This window comes from Perna viridis, chromosome 4, assembly GCF_037379345.1.
Source record: "Perna viridis isolate PV_CMFRI_1.1 ecotype Kerala chromosome 4, ASM3737934v1, whole genome shotgun sequence".
Lineage (NCBI taxonomy): Eukaryota > Metazoa > Mollusca > Bivalvia > Mytilida > Mytilidae > Perna > Perna viridis.
This window is the reverse complement of record NC_142448.1, coordinates 48,354,115-48,375,695: the sequence shown is the minus strand read 5'-3', so window position 1 is coordinate 48,375,695 and position 21,581 is coordinate 48,354,115. Positions and strand designations below refer to the sequence as shown.

The 21,581-nt window shown below is 33.4% G+C and overlaps 1 long non-coding RNA gene and 1 pseudogene across 1 annotated transcript; both read right to left on the bottom strand.

The window, feature by feature from the left end:
- Positions 1–1,786: 1,786 nt before the first annotated feature.
- Positions 1,787–3,797, bottom strand: LOC148620348 (uncharacterized; annotated as a pseudogene).
- Positions 3,798–9,927: 6,130 nt separating this feature from the next.
- On the bottom strand, positions 9,928–13,474 carry LOC148620347 (uncharacterized). The gene is made up of 3 exons (XR_015921790.1): positions 12,967–13,474; positions 11,196–11,316; positions 9,928–10,658 (listed from the first exon to the last, which is right to left on the bottom strand). It is a non-coding gene; the product is annotated as an uncharacterized LOC148620347 (long non-coding RNA).
- Between the last annotated feature and the right edge of the window lie 8,107 nt (positions 13,475–21,581).

Genomic DNA, 21,581 nt, shown 5'->3' with positions numbered 1-21,581 from the left:
TTATGATGTATCCATGAGCACCATGAAAGCTGATTTATTCAACGGGTCAGAGTTTACCTTTCCTCGTTTGTCTACCCTGGACTTGACTTTTTATGAGCAACTCGGGTGTTTTTAGAAAAGCAGAGGACGCTTACAGTACCGGTGCACCTGGTCAATGCTCCTAGTTTTTAGTGGAGTCCGAGTTGCTCATTTACTTTTGTTACTTTGTATGTATGATTTTAGTTACTTTATGTTCTTTGTTGTGTATGTCTGTTTTCCATGTCTGGTCTTCGTCCCTGGATTACATTTTTTGATTACCGCTATAACCTTGGTTCCCTTGGATACTCTACCAAAGTGACTATTTCCCCCAAAATAGATACAAATAGAACGGTTATAATTACATGCAGCCCTATTAACACAATCAGGAAACGTCACCCTCGAATTCGTCTCTGGTGCTGGTGACATATATACCTCGTGTGTTTATGTGTACAAGGATTCATATATAAAGCATTTTAACTCCTTGATATGTATAATATCGCCCCAATCGCAATATATATCTCCCTTGTTGACTATGCGGATCAGATTGAACATGCTAACCTACCCTTTCGGTGCACCCAAAGTCACATTCTTTGTGTTAATTCACATTTAAAGTGCTTGTGTGTGTGTGTGTGTGTGTGTGTGTGTGTGTGTGTGTGTGTGTGTGTGTGTGTGTGTGTGTGTGTGTGTGTGTGTGTGTGTGTGTGTGTGTGTCTTGTTTTAAATATCTTCAGATATAGCTTCGCTATATTGTGTATGGTAGATCGTCTTTTCCCCAAAGGATTTATTGATGCATTTAAATATCTTAATTTTTATTTATGTTTCAGTATTTTTGCCGATATCTAGTAAATTTTATATCCAAATTAACATACAATATTTACGTAATCATTTTACATGAAACTAAAGACGCTAAAGTCATCAACATTTGTATCAAATACCCACTGACAAGAAATGTAAATGGGGGGGGGGGTGGCAGGAATGTATTTTATAGAAATGTGATGGGAATGACATTTTTTTTTGTAGCCACCATCTGAGCAGATTTTTATTTTGATTTGTCCTCTACATCCAATGACTGTTGATTAAGGTTAGAGCACATGGGCTTGTTCCCACTTTCAAATATGCAGTCCAACTAGCGTATACCACGAAAAGTATGATTCCATAATTGGGGGTGCCTCGCTTCTACTCTTTCCAATATAATTTCCGTTTTTAACCTATTCGAAGACAGCTCCACCGGCCATCCTTTCCGTTTATTATCCATGTAGATAACTTGCATGAATGGTTTTAATTTCTGGGGTGCATTGATTATAGTACTAAGGATTTTTTCACGACCTTGACTACTCTTTCCAGTCTCACACGGGCGGCGATTGATTATAGGTTAGGGGTAAATTATGATTGGCATATTTATTTTAAGGAAAATGTTTTGTTTAGTGACATACATAATGTAAGGTTAACATGGATATTTTAGAATAACTGTAAAAAGGACCTCGGTATTGGAATTGGAAGCTATGATAGGTATGTCAATGGAACTTTTTTCACGTGGCGAAGCAGTGCGAGACAATATTTCAAGCGTTACAAGTCGTCTGCTAAAATTCCGTTTAAGTGTTACATTTTGTAATGAATTACATTAACCATGAACTGTTTGACAAAGAGATGGGCAAAAATCAAGATCGTTGCATGTAAGTCACATTATTCAACCTTGGGCAGTAGGTAATAAAAACAAGAAATTAGGGAAAAGCATGTGAAATATCATTTTTATTTTATTTTATCTTCTGTACATTGCCTCAAATCTATGGACAAGTATGTATGCATAACGATTTGATGTCTTATTCATTTAAATCATTTAAATCTATAAAAATGTTCCAACAGATCTTCATATTAAAGTTGTTTGAAAACATCATTTTGATTCTGCAAAAAAAGGGGGGGTCAGCTAATTTTCATATGTCCCAATTTTTTTCAAAATAAATAATCTAGCCTTTACCTCTGAGTAAGTAAAAAAAAAATTCTGACTCAAGTCAAGATCAGTGAAATGGAAATCTTGCCTCGATGTAAAAAACAGTAAACAATCATTAGTCTTCAACCTTTAACGCCATAGAGAACGAACAACAAAATCATACCATCATATTAGTAACGTATAGCATATCTACTAGATATCTATCATACATATGGCACAATAAGAGAAAAATTACTTACAGTGAATAACCACATGGCAGAGCCGAGGGCTGGTTTAATATAGTTAATAGCCACACGACAGAGCCGAGGGCTGGTTTAATATAGTTATAAACCAATTATATAATCAACACATTATAAATGTATGTAATTATCAGTTCATCAAATTCATATATATCAATCAGTTAAAAGAATTATTAATCAAGAAAAAAGCAATATCAGCTAGATGAAATTCCATTAAAAAAATTACTAGACTAATCGAGAGAACCCTGTCGAGCTGAATGAAATTAACCGCCAAAAACTCCCAATCATGTGCAGAACATATAACGCCCCCTATGGACTGACAATTCAGAAGAAATTAATTTCAGTCTAATTCACATACAAAAAACGACTGAAATTATATTTCGTCAACCTTTAACGCCATAGAGAACGAACAACAAAATCATACCATCATATTAGTAACGTATAGCATATCTACTAAATATCTGTCATGCATACGGCAAAATAAGAGAAAACATACTTAAAGTGAATAACCACACGACAAAGCCGAGGGCTGAACCAAAGAAAGGGAAAATACAAGTTACAAACAAACCTTTGTCTAGCTAAATTACTACGAAATACCTATAAACGTAAATTTTGCGAAACTCTCAACAAGTCATTCACGGAGTCTTTTACATAACCGTCTTTTGCTGTCTCTGATCGCCATCTGCCATGTCTATTAAACAGGCAATCAAGGATGCCAAAGTTCGCCCATATACTTGCGCCGCCAGACCTTAAACTATGAATGCCATATTATTTTAATGTCAGGAACGAATGGTTGAAAAGCTTCTATGAAAAGCTCACGCATTCTAGAATACGATAGTGGTTTGTTCTCCTCGCGCAGCACATAACCATCCTTACACTTTGATAGATTTCGGAAAATAAACGAATCGAAATTCACCGGGAAATTTGTCCAATGTAAATATAATTCCATATTCTTAACTGGACACAAATTTGAACTAATCCGGGAAATTAAAACCCAATTTCCATCTCGATAAATATCCGTTATACTTTTTTGTATACAAATGGACTTATATAGATCATAAATTACTAAATCACTTCTACGAATATTAAGTAATTCTGAAACTCTCGAAAGCCCGGCAAATGCAACAAGACAGGCACAAATAATACGTTGATTGTACACATTACTAACGGAAAATAACGAATTGTACAAATTGTAATTGCTTTCTTGCTCGTTTTAGTTGCTTAACGACGTTATGATCCCTCTAACGCATTAAAACTAACGAGGATTCCACAGGCGAATTTTTCGATCCTATTTAAGAATGAATCCATTTCAAACTGTAAAAAGCTTGGATAATGGGACTTGCAGTAGAGCAAGACTGTATCAATAAAGCCAAATAAAGAGCTACATGAAAAGGTTTCACCGGTAAAAATGTCGGAACTACTGATTCCATTACCTATGGCCCTTTTTTTCCATCGTAAAAAACTTTTAAAATAACCATTCGTTGTAGATACTGCACGTGACACCAAAAGTAAATCTGGTAGTAAATTCACTGTACTGGATAAATTATCTGACAAATTCTCAACTTCGGTACTAAACACCTGCAAAAATACATGTGTAAATAAAACAAAACTATGAGTATTGTTTGTCAAAACAGTGTAAAGCTAACTATAACAAATATATTATATAAATATGCAAGTACGTGTTGCCAATAATATAAAACTATCATATGTATCTGTATTCAAACAAATTCAGATTTTAAAAGAAAAGAATACAAATCAAGAGAGATGTTTCAAAAGGACTAGATCAGAGAGATCTAATTCACCGAAAATCTAGTCGTAATGCTAACATACGAAAGTCAGATCAACATTGCCGAAAATGGCTTTCTTACTTCTCCCTGGAATGTAGGCATCCCTGTTAGTTGGAAGATCTATAATATATTTAACCTCAGTTATAAAACCATCACCAGAAGGACAAAGCATTAGCCAGTAACTGGCAGAGGGCCAGTAAGATAAAATCAAAGTTCCAACAGCTCCACACTGTCGTATATATACTAATACGCGTGGGATCAATGAAATAGGAGGAACAAAAAGACCATTGATTCCTCGCCAGTCAGCCGTAAATGCTTCAACACCAGTTGAATACACATTCCAATTTCTGGAATAAAACACTGCCAATTTGAAATTGTCATCAGACGCAAACCAATCCATTTCGTGAGGCCCCCAGAGGAGTATTAAAAACTAGATCGGAAATGCCTCAATCATCAGAGTCTATTATTCGACTTAAATAGTCTGCCCTTTGATTCTCGTCTCTAGGGATCCAAACCATGTCAATGTTCACACCATGTTTAATACAAATAGTAAAAATGTCTAATGCTAATCTCTGCAAAACTTACTTGGTACTACCCTTACTGATAATACTAACAATGTTTTGATTATCTGTAAACCATTTGATAGTTTTTCCATACAAAAATTAAATTAATGACAACAATACATTTCTGACTACAGCCATTTCCTTCCAAGTAGAACTATTGCCAAACTCAGATTCAGGCCACATTCCATGAGCTATACTGTATGGGTTCTCAACACAATACCCTCCATACCCAGTGTTACTGGCATCACTATATAATATGGATTGGCAAAAAACGTCAGTTTTAAAATGTTTAACATTTACCATGTTTATATTATGCCTCCAAATGTTTATCTGTTCAATACTAACAACACATAAATGAATGTAGGTATTCCATGATATATCAATGGATATATGTTTTGTCATTAAATATGCAATGTTACCAACTACCAAAGAATTAGAAATAATTTGTCCAACAAATGAAGCTACTTTCCTAACAAAAACTGTCCCTCTTTTCCTAACAAATCGTCTATTTCAGTAATAGTGTTCATAATCTTCTAAATACGATTTTCAGGAATGCTAAAAAATCCACTTTCAGTATCAATGCATGTACCTAACCAAACAAGTGTTTGTGTTGGTGTCCACAGCGACTTTTCAGCTTAAGAAACAAACCCACTGAATTAAGTCATTTTTCACTTGCATACCCATAGATTTACAAGATTCCTCATCATCGTGTACGCCTAATCCATCGTCCAAGTACATAATGACCTGTTTTCCTTCATTGTGCCACTTTTTAATGAGTCTGGTTAATTTAGTAAAAATATAACAAGCAGTGCTCAAACCAAATGGCAATACTAAAAACTTGAAGAATGTTTTGATACCATTAGATTGCCATGAAAATCCTAAATATTTAGTATGGAGATGAGAAATATCTATATGATGATGAGCAGAGTGAACGTCATATTTAAATAAATAAGAATTACTGTTAATGTACTGCTTGGCTGTCCTCATGTCTTCAAATTTTACACTCTGTTTATATAAATGTTTATTAATCTCTCTTAAATCTAAGATCAATCGCTTTTTACCATTAGACTGAAGAGATAAAGGGTTCACTATAAAAGGAGCATGTGGAGTTTCTTCAATTAAACCTCTAGCTAATAAATTTAAAATAGCTGTATCGACAAATTCCGCATGATTCAATGTTGACTTAGTGTTAGGTAAACACACTGATGAAGGATTAGAATAAAAAGGCAAAACATAACCGTATCTAATAGTATCAATAATAAACTATGGTGCTCCAATATCTATCCAACAATCAATGTTATTTTTAAGTCTACCCTTCACTATAATATCTGACTGGCCAGATTCATATTCAAAATAGTTGTTTGTCAATTGAATGTCATCAACATAATCATTACTACTAATAAGATACTCATCTTTTAAAAGATTACTGTGACTTGTTCTGTTCGACGGCTGGTTTACTACTGTCGACGTATGGACAACTCGATCTGTAGTGAGTGTACGAACCACAGGAGTAGCACTCTTCCCTTTGGTTTTTACCAGCGTTGAATACTTGAACGGGGCGTTGTATAACCAAGGTTGCTAGGGCCCACGAAAGGGCGGCTGAATAAGGCTTGATGTATTTCCTAGGAGTGACTGATTATTGCTGCTAGATTTTGCAGTGGAACTCCTTTCCTTAGCTTTAGCCTTCTTCTTATGAACTGCCCTGTTATCTGCGAGGATGATTTTGGTTTCATCATCGGAATCACAAGCTATGGGGATTGCGTCATACTGTTTTGCTGTGCCCCACCCGCCTTCCGAAGTGTCAGCAATCTTTATGAGCTTGTTGCGGTGTTTTATTTTATCAATGGTTGCGGAAATTAGATCATGGGCATAGTCAGTTTTCCCATTGTCTATAGCCCACAGAGACTGAACTAATTCTTCAAGGTGCTCCGTGTTAAAATTAAATTTGACTTTGTTACCTTCATACTTCCATTTGTACGTATCGTCGGTTTTCAACTTTTTGACCTGTGACTTATTTAGTTGGTTTTCATTTTGAAGTTCTTCCCTAATTTTCGAGATTTTCTCAGTTACTTTTGCATCAATTATCGCTTCGACATCTTTGGCCTGTGGATTAAGGCATTTACCACAATTCTTAGTGAAATACTATCATCACCTTCAGTGTCCATGTTAAAAGCAAGACGAAAAACACGGAGCAGAAATTTACTAGACTAATCGAGAGGACCCTGTCGCGCTGAATGAAATTAACCGCCAAAAACTTCCAATCATGCGCAGAACATATAACGCCCCCTATGGACTGACAATTCAGAAGACATTAATTTCAGTCTAATTCACATATTCAAACGACTTCCAAAGCATGACATGTTGGCTGACGGACAGATGGACACATGGAACCAAGTATCTTGTTTACCTGCTTTCAATGTTAGTGATGTAAGTAAAAATGTATGAAAATTAATAATTAACCAATTATATACATAACACGGTAAGATTCGCACAAAAGACTTATTGGAACAAAGTTATGTTGCCACGAGGCTAAAGTATTTCCTTTTAATGACTTATTGTTGACATTATGAACTTGTTGACTATCATAATGCGGCAATCTCAACCACGAGAACAAGTTTGTTATTCAAATTATAATTTCCCACCTTCGTTTGAACTCGGATTTGAAATCACATAAGCGACTCTATAGGCGTTTCAAATATAATAGGATGCTAACTTACATGAACAACCGAACAATTAACTAGAATAAATAAGTAGTAAAAAACATATGTTGACAATGTTTCGTTTTTCAATTTCAAGTTTTCCTGCTGTTTTTTCTTTTTCGGATATACTCAATGGTTGCTATAGATCTAATTACAGTCGAACTTCACTCGCTCGAACTCGGATGGCTCGAACACCCGGGATTTCTCGAACACAATTCAAAGTACAAAACTTTTCTTCTATATAATCAATATAAATAACCTTGGATTTCTCGAAAACTCGAACTGAGTAGTCGGTCCGTTCGGTAATAAATCTCAGAGAATAAACCTCATTAACTCGAACTCGTAAGCCATTTTGTCAGCTTGTGTAATAAAAAGTGTGAAAAACTGAAACCCTATCATTAATCAGTGTCATTTTAGTTAACAACAGGTAATATTTAAGTCATCACTAATTAGGTAGTTTTGATAAAACTTATTGAAGTTCGAGAATGTTCCGAAGTCAGTATGATGAAACCATGAAAGAAAATCGAATGAAAACAAATTATTGACCAATGAACCCGCACTCTGGACGTTTTTATAAGAATACAGGGCATTTTTTATGTCCACAAATCAACATAATCTTCTGAAAGCGAATGAAAAAGATGGGAACGTCTTTTTTACAACGGGTCGATTGTGAAGCGGAAGTCATTATTGCCCGCATGCACTAAACTTACTTTCAATTTTGATTTAAGGAACTAATTACCACAGAATAATTAGAATGGAACTGAATACCACAAAATAATTTCAGAGGAAAACAACGTAAGAAAATTCGAATAGATATTTGTTCGTTAGGAAAATAATGTACAAAAATGCGATATGATATGGAAAAAAAGGTCATGTCATAATTCACACTGGCATATATATTTTTTTAAATGTACAAAATGTACGAAAACTGTACTTTTTGTCAAACATGTTTTATCTTTTAGAATTTATATTATTAATAATTTAATCTTGTTTATGAAACTAATATCAACATTTAACAGACACCTGAGAATATTGGCAAACACATGTTGTCTTTAATTTTTTATAGTTAACTTTTGACTTTTGAGTGGCAACATACCAGCAAAACCAGCCTATGGAGTATATGTGTCTCAACTGATGCATTACCTTACAGTTTAAGTTCTAAGAACATTGATTTTGTTGAGAGAGAAATTATGCCTTCTTATAAGTTGCTTAGACAGGGCTATGAATCAGTCAAATTAAAGCCAGCATTCGAGAAATGTCATGTTGCCATCATGACTAAAGCATTTCAGAAATTGTATCTGATATTCTTCCTTGCTCAGACTTAAGTAACTTTTCACCTTTACTGGACTGAGCAAAGACATTGCCATTAGCTTTCTGATTTCACTCCTTTTATTTAGTGGCATTTGTGCTGTATCTTTTTGTGTTAGTTTCAACTGCTGTAAATGTCTTGATTGGTTTTGATTGGTACTGCCTTCTTGTATTAACTTTTCTATGAGAGTCTAAAGGAATCTGCCAACCAGCAAACTTAATGGGTATCGGATCGTCCAGTCTTGACGATGCAGCACAAATAAAATTAATTATATAAGTCTAAAGGATTGTACAACGATACCGATAAAGATGTTAACACACTATAATAAAGTATATAATGGGCACTTTATTATATACTTTATTATAGTGTGTTAACATCTTTATCGGTATCGTTGTACAATCCTTTATATATATAGGCATTTTATGCATAAAAAATTCATTACCTACAATAAGATAACAATTGGCCTGAATGAAACTTTGTGATTATCTTTTGAATGCATTTTTCTGCATATCTTTGAATATTGCACAATCAATTTCTAAAATTTCCTAACACTGTTAAATTGTAGAAAAGACTAATTCTAACAAATGGTACGATAACTGATGACCTTAAGGAGGAACCAAATAATACAATTCAATAAACATAAATGTGATTCTTACAGAAGAAAGATACTAAATATGATAAGATTTCTTTAAAAGGGTAAAGTTTGATCAATGAACACAGGAATTAAATTTGTGAAATTAGTATTTCATAAAATTTTAAACCATGGGGCAACCAAACAACTATTATAACGTTAACACTGAAACCCTTTTTTATTAATTATAAAGCTTGACAATAGCTAATTGTAAATAATGTTCAAAATAAATTAGTGCGAAAATCTCATCAATGCCATTTTTTTTATCAAGTGCGAAAATCTCATCAATGCCATTTTTTGTATCAAAATAACAGAATGTATTGGTTTATATTATGCTAGTATGCTGATAAGCAACATAAAAATAACAAAACGTGCGATAAATTTTCAGTGCTTTCAAATACAGGACAAAGGTTGAATAAAAAAGATAACACCAATAAAAAATTAAAAATGGTTTTCAACAAAACATCAATTTAACACACCAAGCAATCACAATAATGAAAATGACTAAAATATATTTCAAGATGCATATACAATGAAGTGTATTTAGAAGTAAAATCATGTCAAAATAAAGTATTAAGCATAGAATTTTTTATAAATTGACAAATAAAAAATATATTTTATACATTCTATATGTGAAAGAAACTGACATTAAAAAATTGTTGCTACTAAGGCATAGAGACAAACAAAACTCTATAGTTTAGGAGCTATTACTTTCAGTTCAAAACCATGATGAAATACTTTTAACACAAACAGTCTGTTGACCTGTTTGTTAACAATCACTATTAATGTACAAACTCATAATCTCATGGACTCATATTGAAAATCTGTAAATGCATGTTTTTGATAACAGCTTTAAATAAGTACAATTCATAAACAATGGGAATGGAGAATGTGTCTAAAAGGCAACAACCCAATCAGAACCTTAGATACCTCCCTTTCAATACCCACATCACAACACCTGCACTTTTTTGAAAACGCAAGCCTGACCCTCTCAAAATGTGACAAGATAAATGGAAAGTAAATTATATCCAGCTGTTACAGTTAACTAATCATTCAATAAAGTTTGATGAAAAAACATTCAACAAATGAAGGCACTCTCCAGGCATCAACACACTATTACACACTTAAGGATGGACAGGCTCAAAACTAAATATCCCTGCAACTTCTATGCATGGGGTATAACTATCTATTGTGATTCACAAACCATACACACATAATCATTGCTTGGCACTTAGTTCAGTCCAATGCATTTGAAGTGCAGCCATCGGCCACACACTTCGCACTGCACCCACACATTTTTAATTGGCTTTTGACAATCAAGCATGTCACAGATGGTCGTCTGTGCCTTTGGTTTTCTAGATGTTTTTATGATTTTCTTTGTGACATATTCTCTGATTACCAGAGCAGCCTTTTGGGTCAATTGCATTGGTTGAATACCCTTGGTTAAAGCTAGTGCATTGCATTCTGAAACATAAATTGTACAATTAATATAGCAAGACGTTCTTTTCGGATTAATTCAGGTCTGAAGCTGTCAGTGGTTGCGTTTAGTACTGTGTTCATTGTTAATTGTTTTTATGCTTAATTTGTTATATTCCATACCTATACATTTGACTCAGTCTTCTTCTGAATTTATTGATGGTTAGATGGATGATTGGTTGCTTAATGTTCAGTGACGGGTCAGATGCATATTAAGGACAAGATCATAAACATAATAAATGAATACTAACCAACACACTGAACCAGTTCTTAATGGGAAGGGCACAATTAAAAAAATCAATATGGTGAAGAATGTTAATAGCTATGTACATTATTATGTCCTCTGTCCTTAACCTAAAATTTAACAGGACTAAACATCTAAGTCAATATATCAAACCTATTGTACACAGATTTTTCTTGGGGCATTCTTTGTTTCATTGTTCCATACTCTACACAAAACACTAATAAACTGACACCCAACAAGAATTTATCTGCATGTGTAAATCATATCATGGTTATATTTACCATAAGTATAAACAGTCAACAGCTATGGCCATCTTCTTGTTGACTAGATTTTAAATTTCCACTCTTCCAATTAGCATCAATATCATCTTTTATTTTCTCACTTCTTATTTTCATGTAGTTCCTGCAAAATGTTCTTGTTAGTTATAATACAAATGCAAGTACATGAAAATGAAAAAAATGAAATAAATGTCTCAGTACAAATGACACCTTTAATGCTTGTCGTGCTGAAAATTGGTCTGTCACTCGAAAATGGTCATTTTTGTCCATCTCTGGTTATTATTTGCTACCTGTGTGGTTCAACTGGAACAAATCAGGAACCAAAGCACATTCATCCTACAGCCTGTAGATCGTGAAGGCTACTGAAGCCAAATAAAGTGTGTTACGGTCGCGAGTTAGGGGTTAGGGATGAGGATTTTTCCAATGTTTTGCTTCTGTCCTAAAACCGGTAGTAGTCAATACATGGGGTTGACATACAATTGGTGACGCCAAAAATCACTCTTATTTAGTTTCCAGGCAAAATAGAGTACTACAGATCAATTCTGCTCTGGCAAGGGTCCAAGAAATGAACCCTACCACCAACAAAATCTCATTTTTTTCAACAGTGGAAACTCGTGATCTCCTTTTTTAGCTTTCAAGTCTTTATTTATTAAAAAAAACTATATATCAGATAGCCTCATTTTAAAGCACAGTCACTCTGCTTGCAGATGGAAACAAAAAACACTTACCTAAACTAAGATTTACATTGCCAGAACCGATAAAGCGGAACCAGGTCCAATCCCGAACAGATCCAGGCGTAGCATGACAAGGGTTAAGTTGCATACCACTGCAAAGCTTGGAAAAAGGGCTTTCAAAATCAGTATACTAAAGGTAGAATGATCATTAATTTTTTTTCGCAGATATTTAGCTTGAATAAATAATACTGAAAATCCACATTTTTACATTGCCTGCTATCTGAAGCATGGAGACAAATTAATCACACAATATTCATACACTTTTGTACTAAATTACAAATACACATTCTCAGCTTTATTATGATTAATGTGATCAACATACAAACATCATATGCACTTACATTATACAATGCATAGAACTAGTTTCGTGTGTTCTTGATACTACATTGAAGGGGGAGGAGGGATGTGGCTGTTGACCCAAAAGTGTTAAGTGAGAACCAACTAAGACTGTCATTCATATGGTACATATCCGTGCTACAGTAGATGTGATATGCTTGATCACATAGCCATATTTTTACAAAACTTAGAGACCAAAATTCATGAAAATTTGTATGTCTTTTGATGATGTGATATTCAATTCACCATAGTTTCAAGAAAATTGGTGTCATTTTTTACAAGGGCCTAATGGGCCTGTATCAGATGCATGCCTGTTTAAAAAGTAAGTATCCCTCAAACAGTTGGTAGAACATAAAATAAACAAATATAGTAGTATATTCTATATTTCAAAGATAAAATTTATGAGATCCTTATTCAAAATCAATTAAAAAATACCTTCTATATCTAAATAAAAACTTTACATAATGAAAATCAATTATGTTTTAATTCAGAACATGTATCAGTTGCATTAAAGATTATTTAAATTTTCACATGTTTTTCATTTTTTTCAATGTATAATTCATTATTTCCCTTAATTTATTTGGTCCATAATTCATGGAACACATTGGTAAAATGCATTTATATGAGGGTGTCGTGTTAAAGGAAATGCATAATAAAGATTTATTTGGTTTTCATTCATTTCCACTGATAATTAATTGAATTACCTCCAATGTTGTACATATTTGTCATTGTTCCCATTCATGGAATCCAGTATTGATACTGGTTTACATGGAATATTTGCTGCCAGTAATATCCAGTGGTTTTGACACTTCTTGATTGGCATGAAAATCCAAGTGTATCTTGAGAATTTAACCAACAAGAACTAAATATATTTCAGCATGTATGTTATAAATGCAAAACAATATGAAACTTTAACATTGAATTTTCAACAGACCAAGTCGCGGGGTTTATTCCTAAAATTGGCATGAATTTGTGATGATATGATGGTAATGCATCTGCACACCAAATATCATTGACCGACATTAAGGTGTACAAGTTGAAATTAACTTTTCAGAAAACATAAGTGAAGTTTGTAGGTGCTGTCATCGCTGCCATCGCTGGAATAGAAAAGCTAAGTCCTGCCTTCCGTGACTTCCGTTGCACTTAACCAGTAACTGTTACAGATGTAACAGGGCGGGTTCGGACAATATGCTTCCCCGTACCCCTTGTGTCCTAGAATGGTCTAGAATTGCTTTTTTATATCTGTGTGAACAAATAAAAGAAAACCTGTAAAGTACTCTATATGAACCTTCAAACGAAACAACAGACGACAGACCTTATATCAACAGTTAACGACGACAGTGTATACCATAATGTTGCAGCGTTCTAGACTAGTTCGTTCCACTGATATCTGAGCTTTTTTAAATGACAATAAGACTCAAGACTTTATTAGTTTTCATATTTTATATACCAGAACATCAACATTTGTTAACATCAGTATGAATATTTCAAATTCAACATTGTAAAAAGTTTGTGAAAATGTTTCAAAAATAGAAGTAATTTATGCAATAACACTTTTCAAAAACAATACGGCTTTTAAATAGACGGCACTGGCAAGATAAATAAAGAGGACGGACTAAAAATTATCCCCGAAGAGGACGCACAGTGATGACGGACCTAAATTAGCTAAGTAAGCTTTATATTTTACTTTTTACATCATTTTAAAGACAGAATGTAGTTTGAATTTTAGCAAAGTTTAAATCAAACTATTTAAGTTTTCAAACCAACATTTTGATGGAGTTTCCCGATCTGAATCAGATTTCCAAAAGTAAGGTAGAAAATAGAAGGATTTGTACAAATCCAATGATCTATGAAACATTCTTTGTAAAGCAAATTCCAAGACAAAATGTAAATTACACATTTAGACTATATGTAAATCTTATATCAAACTTGTTTGGTACAGAAGTAAAATTGGCTCTTCAAAATTTTAGTCTAACAAGACGATCATTTAAAATGAATAATACCTACAAGTAATTGTTAAATAGGACCATCAAATCCGCTAAACAGTATTGAAATATATCTGCCAAACAAGAATAAAATTCACTTTACCATGTGTGTATTAAAGAAAGATAATACTGAAAAATTAGCCAAAACCGTCACACTCCTCCCCCCTCAGAACAAATGATATATAAAGAAATTTTGTTGTAAATAAATTGAAAAATAAATAATTTGATTAAAAATAACAATTATCAACATTTTAAATATCAACAAAAACAATTACCCCTCCCCAATAATGTTTTTATTGTCCATGATTTACGATTCACCATTTCTTTATAACCTTTGAGGTTCCAATACTGAAATCGAAATCCAAATAATGTCCTCTGAATACACTATTGCTCCTATTGCGGTAAATTTGGAAATGTAATAGCATGTTGTTTTGAGTAATTTTCGCGTTCTTTTCTAGCTCACTTCCTGGCTTCTACATCAATTTTTACGAACTTCCTCATTCTAATTTATTTTGGGTCAATGAAATTCATATTGTGTTCTTTTACTGATTTAATGTCTTGTTTCTGAATTACATCTGGTGTGAATCCATGGTTCTGTTGCAAATGTTTATTTAGCTTCCATTTCTCATGGTACTTCACATTGCAGTTTTTCATTACACGGTGAAATATGTTGATAAAACGGACATGAACCTTCCGCCAATGGATCATATATTTGTCATGGTTGTTGAAGTGAGGGCTTTTGCAACCCTCGATTTCACAAGGCATGCCTTGTGAAGGAAAACCATACACCTCATCTCCAGAATAATTTGGAGGTAGAATACTACCTGGATTTATATATTTATTACTTTTAAGCACTTTTGATTTGGAAGAGGTCAATGCTTGTAACAATTTTTCATTACAATAATTGTGTGTAGTTTTTAAATGTCGTTTTAAGTCACAACGTCTAGAATAACTGCTTTTGCATTTTTCACAAAAGAAAACTTTTGTGTATAAAACATGGATCTCTTTCCAGTGTTTAATAAATGAAGCATAACAATTGAATATTATGGTGTCACAACCAGGAACATTGCATGTCATTCCTTCAGCTGGCCATATTTTTCGTAAATCATCGTCTAGTTTCAGTTGGTTTCATTCATCGATATCAATTTTTATTTCATCTGCCATTATAACTGAAAATTTATACAGAAAATGTTGGTATAAAATATAATTGATTTTGTTTCTAAGTTTTTTTTTTAATACATGTATCTTGGTAGTTCTACGATGCACACTCGTCGCAAAGAACATTGTATAAACCGGTACTATATTCCCAAGTTTCATGTTAATTACAACGATGGAAAATAACGTATCTACTCGATATCAAGTAATCACTAGACCAAATACCCCTACATTTCGGAAGTTGTGGTGTGTACATTTTTTTTCTAGCAATATACTTTTGAAATTAGACTTGGAACCCTACTAACTTTCGGAACTCCAATTCAATTTATAAAAATCTAACTTCAATTTCAACAACCCATAGGTTACATCTTATTTTTTTTTAATTACAGTATTCTACCTCTCTCCATCAAAAGTTGGTATATTTTTTACAAATTTTATCTTAATCTGATACATGTGTTAAAAATATTTCAAAAACAGTTTAATCACATCTTCCTTTCGGAAATATATTTTTATATATTCATACTTGAAGGAACTGTTTATTTTATATAAAAAAATCAATCATATTCTATGACTTATCTGTATGTGAATGGCATTTAAACCAACAGCTTTTTATCGTCTAACTATTGTGATGTGTATTTATTTATTTATTTTTTTATAATAAATTTTCAAAATCAAATAAATTATTCACTTTATAAAACTTGTATTATTGTTTATTTACAAAAAGTGTATTAGATGTTAGTACTTATATTTTTCCTACAGCCAATGACTTTTGCATTTGTTTAGGTGTGATGTTTATTAGTATACAATAGCCACTTTTCATGGGCGGATACTTGTGTAACAAACTACTTAAAGTGAATCATTAATATAATCAATGGATGGGGAGGATAATGTCTTTATATTACCTGTATTATCAATTATCATATCATTATCTTAAATCATTATTAAAACAAAACATATATACAATTATTTACAGAATTTATGTAACAAGTTACATTTTAAACAGATTCAGTGGTATATTATCATTCTGGAGAATATTTATTTGTTTTTTTTTAATGGCGCGACCACAGCGTGTTCTCTTAGGTGGTGTCACCGCTTTAGAACTGGTCACAGCAGGAGTATAGACCTGAATTTCGGTTGAACTAGGCAACTCAATAGAATCATTTAAGTCCCCGTATTGATCAGTATCAAGCTGAAATGTTATTTCATTTTCTTCCTCAACATTTTCTACATCAGAATTTAAAGCAAAATTTTCAATTTCTTGCTTCCAGGCATCAGAGATATTTCGTCCGGTATATGGTTTTAAATGATCAACATGCACAATCAAAAATTTGCTGGTTGGTGACAATCTAATTTGGTATAAAACATCGCTTAGTTTTCTTTGGACAAAATAAGGCAAAGTCCGTCCCAATGCTAATTTCAGGTTGGCTTTAGGGGGATACCACCTCCACGCGAAACTGTTCTCGACAAGGGTACGAAGTTTCATACCCCGATCATAATTTTTCTTCTGTCGAGACGCAGCCTAGCGTAGATTTTCCTTTGCAAAATTGTATGTTAAGGGGAGAGCATGTTTCACCCATTCAACATATTGTACTGGACAAAGAGAATTTTTATTTTTAAATGAAAAACCTGAAATTATATCTACTGGACAAATTAACAAATAACATTTTATAAGGGAAAATCCGGTATTATCTTGAATAGTAGCTCTGTATGCCATTAGCAAATAAGGGAGATGATCATCCCAATCATTTCGATTCTGATTTACAAAAATGGAAACATTTGAATCAAAGTTCGGTTCATTCTCTCTACTATCATCGGATCAGGGTCTATAGGGACAGGTTCTAGTTTTGTCAATGCCTAATAATTTACAAATTTCCCTAAATAGTTCAGATTCAAATTCTCGGCCCTGATCTGAATGGATCTGAAATGGAGTGCCAAAACGACAAAAAAACTTCAGTTACTAATCTATCAGCAAGTATGAACGCGGTATGATTTTTAACAGAAAATGCTTCCGTCCACTTAGTGAAATAGTCTGAAAGCACAATGATATATTCATGTTCATTTTCTGTGATAGGACAAGGACCCAAAATGTCAACTGCAACTCTATCAAAAGGAACACCAACTTCTGACTGTTGTAATGGATAGCGACCTAGACCTGGACCTGCCTTAGCCTGAGCACACTCATTGCACGTTTTGCTCCAACTACTGATATCACTAGTCAAACCTGGCCAATAAAATAAATCTACGTTTAACTGAATCAATAGTTTTGTCACGACCTAAATGACCAGCTAAATGCGAATTATGAAGCTGTTTCAAAATAAAATCTCTAACCTCATAAGGAGCTACTAATAAAGTTCGTGTTTCACCAATTTTATCAATGAACATGTAATATAAAACACCATTTTGTACATACAGTAGTTCCCAATTACTCCATCAAACTCTCAACCCTCAATACAACGTTTTGGAGGTTTATTTAGGTATTCAGACTTCAAATCCAAAATTTTCCTTATGTCAGAACCTGAATTTTGCCAAGTCAAAATTTGTCCTTCAAACCAAACCGATAACCAATTTGAATCTCTATACTGCCCATCTGTCTTACCTGAGTAAGATTATCTTGTATTGAATCGTGTTGGTCTTCTAAATCGGATTGTAAAACCCGTACTGGAGCTAAAGGTTGTGAATTTGTCTTAGTATTACTATCTTCACAATCCCTAGTATCAACAATGATTTCTTTTGTACAGTCTGGACAATCTTCCCTTAAGCATTTCTTAAGTGGACGTCTTGACAAACTATCAGCATTACAATGCAAACTTCCACTGCGATGTTCCAAAGTCATATCATAAGTATCAAGTACAGAAATCCACCTTGCTATGATGGCTTCTGGATTTTTAAAATTTTTCAGCCAAATCAATGATGCGTGATCAGTCCTAACCTTGAAATGTCTACCCTATAAATAGTGTCTGAAGTGCTTAACAAAGGTGACAATTGCTAATAACTCCCTATAAGTAGTGCAGTATTTTCTTTGAGAATCATTCATAGTTTTACTGCTATAAGCAATTACTTTCTCTTGACCGTTTTGGACCTGTGACAACACTGCGCCTATATCGTTGGCACTAGCATCAGTATCTAATACAAATTCTTCCTCTTTCATATGATGTGACAATATAGGGGCAGAAATCAACAATTCTTTTAATTTATCAAACCTTTTCTGACAGTTCTCATTCCAGGCAAACTTTTTAGCCTTTTTGGTTAGTTCTGTAAGTGGGAAAGCTACTTCTAAGAAACTGGGAATGAATTGTCTGTAATAACTGGCTAAACCGAGAAAACTTCTAACATGAGTGGTACAAGTTGGGGAAGGTCAATTTTTAACAGTATATACTTTTGAAGGATCACAACTAATCCCTTCATTTGAAACTATGTGACCCAAGAAAGGTACTTCAGTTTGAAATATGGAACATTTGCTGAGTTTTAATTTTAAATTTGTAGATCTAAATCTTTGAAAAACTAATTTCAAATTTTCTAGAGTTTTTTTCAAATGTGTCCCCGAAAATTATAACATCATCCAAATAACATAGGCAGCGTTCCCATTGGTACCCTTTTAAAACCATTTCTATTAGACGTTCAAAAGTGGCTGGGGCATTACAAAGTTCAAATGGTAGTACTTTGAATGGGTAAAGTCCTTAATGGGATGTGAAAGCAGTTTTTTCTTTACTTTCTGATGACATTTCACATTGCCAATAGCCTGATGTTAAATCAATAGTGCAAAACCATGTTTTCCACCCAAGGAATCTGACGAATCATCAATTCGCGGTAAAGGATATGCATCCTTTCTTGTAACCGAATTCAGGGCACGAAAATCAATACAGAATCTAAACAGAGTTATCTTTCTTATATCTAACAAAATAGGCTCTATCACATCATTTTTCAACATCTTATCTATTTCATATTCAATGATTTGTTTTTGAGAAAGTGGAACCCTACGAGGTGGTACGCGATTAGGGTTTGAGTCGCCAGTATCAATAGAATGTTTCACGATGCCAGTACGACCTAACTGTCCATCAGGACCGGTAAAAATGTCCTGGTATTCTATAATTAATTTTGATAATTTCAATTTCAGTTCTTCAGTCAATTTCAAAGAAGCTTTGTGATTGAGACATTTAAGATGTTCTGGTACAACTAAATCTTCAGACATATTAATGTTTTTTATCATCATTTGATAAAGGTTTTATATCAATCACTGGTTCTAGTTTACCTAACAAAGAATCTTTCTTTAAATTGACAGTTTGATTTGTTGGATTAATTACATTAATAAAAATAGTGTTATCTGATTTTTGACAAAGTGTCCTAGCTATCACTAAGCCTTGTTTATTTAAATCTCTTCTAGGTTCTAATACAGAAGTAGTATTTAACTTTTGTCCAAATGTATGCCCTTTTATAACCATTTCTGCCTGAGATGGAAAAGCTATGTTTTCAGAAGCTTTTATGTGAGCTCAGGTTGTAAAACCAAATTTATAAAGCCTTATCGTATAGCCTGCTATTAGCATGTGGGATTTAGAAACAACCAAAGAAACATCAAATTGGTCTAAGAAATCCATGCATAAAATTCCAGACATTTCAAATAAATCTGTCATTATAAAGTCATGTTCAAAAACTTTGTTTGATAAACTAAATTTCAACTTTATTTGTCCATAGACTTTCATTTCACTGCCATCTACAGAGGTCAAAGTTGTTGAAACGTTGTCTAAAATATCTGTAGACAGTCCTAGCTTATCAAAAGAATGTTTTGAAATTAAGCTAACAACTGAACCTGTGTCTATCAAAAATTTAAAAGTAAATTTCTGTATTCTTGTTTTAGCAAACAAACAACTTTGCTTAATTGCGTTTATCTGAATATGTGGCTTTTTATTATGATTTAAAGTTTGGACTGAACTTCTGGCCTAGAGATCAGCCCCATTTATTTTTGAATCAGATTTTTGATCATCATCAGTTTTAGTCTCTTGTTTACTCTCATTCAAAACTTTTGTGCAAAATTTGGCTTTATGATTCTGCTTTCCACATCTCCAACATATGAAAGGTTCTTTATAATATCTATTATCAAAATTTTGATAATTCCTTCTGTAGTTATTGCTTGTTCTTTTGGATTATTTATATGAATTTCCCATTTTATCAATTTTGTCTGACATTTCGCCTATGCATTCAGTTAAGCTTTTCATCCATTCTTTTAATTCTGAATTTTGGGCACTTTCAATGTTTTTATCAGTTTTATTTTCTTTCTCCGGTTTTTGTTCATTTTCTCGGCTGATAGCTATGACTGTAAAGGGCAAATCGTCATCTTTCGGTTAACGAGAAATTGATTGCGATTTAGTAAAAGCCTCGTATTCCACGGCGCATGCAATTGCAGCTTCGAGAGTCTGCGGATGTGTAAATTGGACATGCTTTTCCATTTCAGGATTGATTAACCCTAAAATAAATTGGTTAATTACCAACTGCTCCAAGACATTATTGTACTCACCATTCGGGTACGCGAGTCTTACAAGGCGACGAAGAGAATATCCGAAATATTGTAGACTTTTGTTTTTGCATTCTTGCTCTAAACTGGCATCTGTATGCGGTAACTTGTTCCTTTGGATTAAAACATTGAGCTAAGATGTTTTTAAGTGCTGAATGATCGTTCACAACGGATAATTTTAAATCACCGAGTAACTTTTGAGCGACTCATAACTAATTGTTGGGCTTTCTCAGAATTGGACCAATTGTTCCATTTAGCAGTTTGTTCAAAATAAACAAACTTCTATAATCTTTCCAGTCAACAGATTTACCGTCATATTTTTTCGGTTCTTTTTCTCGTCTGACGATGGGCGTATGCAAACTAAATCTATCAGCACGTAAATTTGGTGGAAAACTGCGGTATTCAGGCGTGCTACTCGAGTTAAATCCAATATCTCTACTTGAAATAGAATCATGATAATTTTGACCAAACCTAAAACTGTCATCGGATATGTTTTCCCTTGAGGAATAATTTTCAGAATTGCTTTGCAATGGATTGTTTAAACTGTATTCCTGATTTGATCTAAATCTATTCGTATGCTCTCGGTCACGTTTTGCGCTGTTATTCTCATTAACATCATACATATAACGCGATCTATTCGAGTCATAATCTCTACGAGAATCTAATATATGAG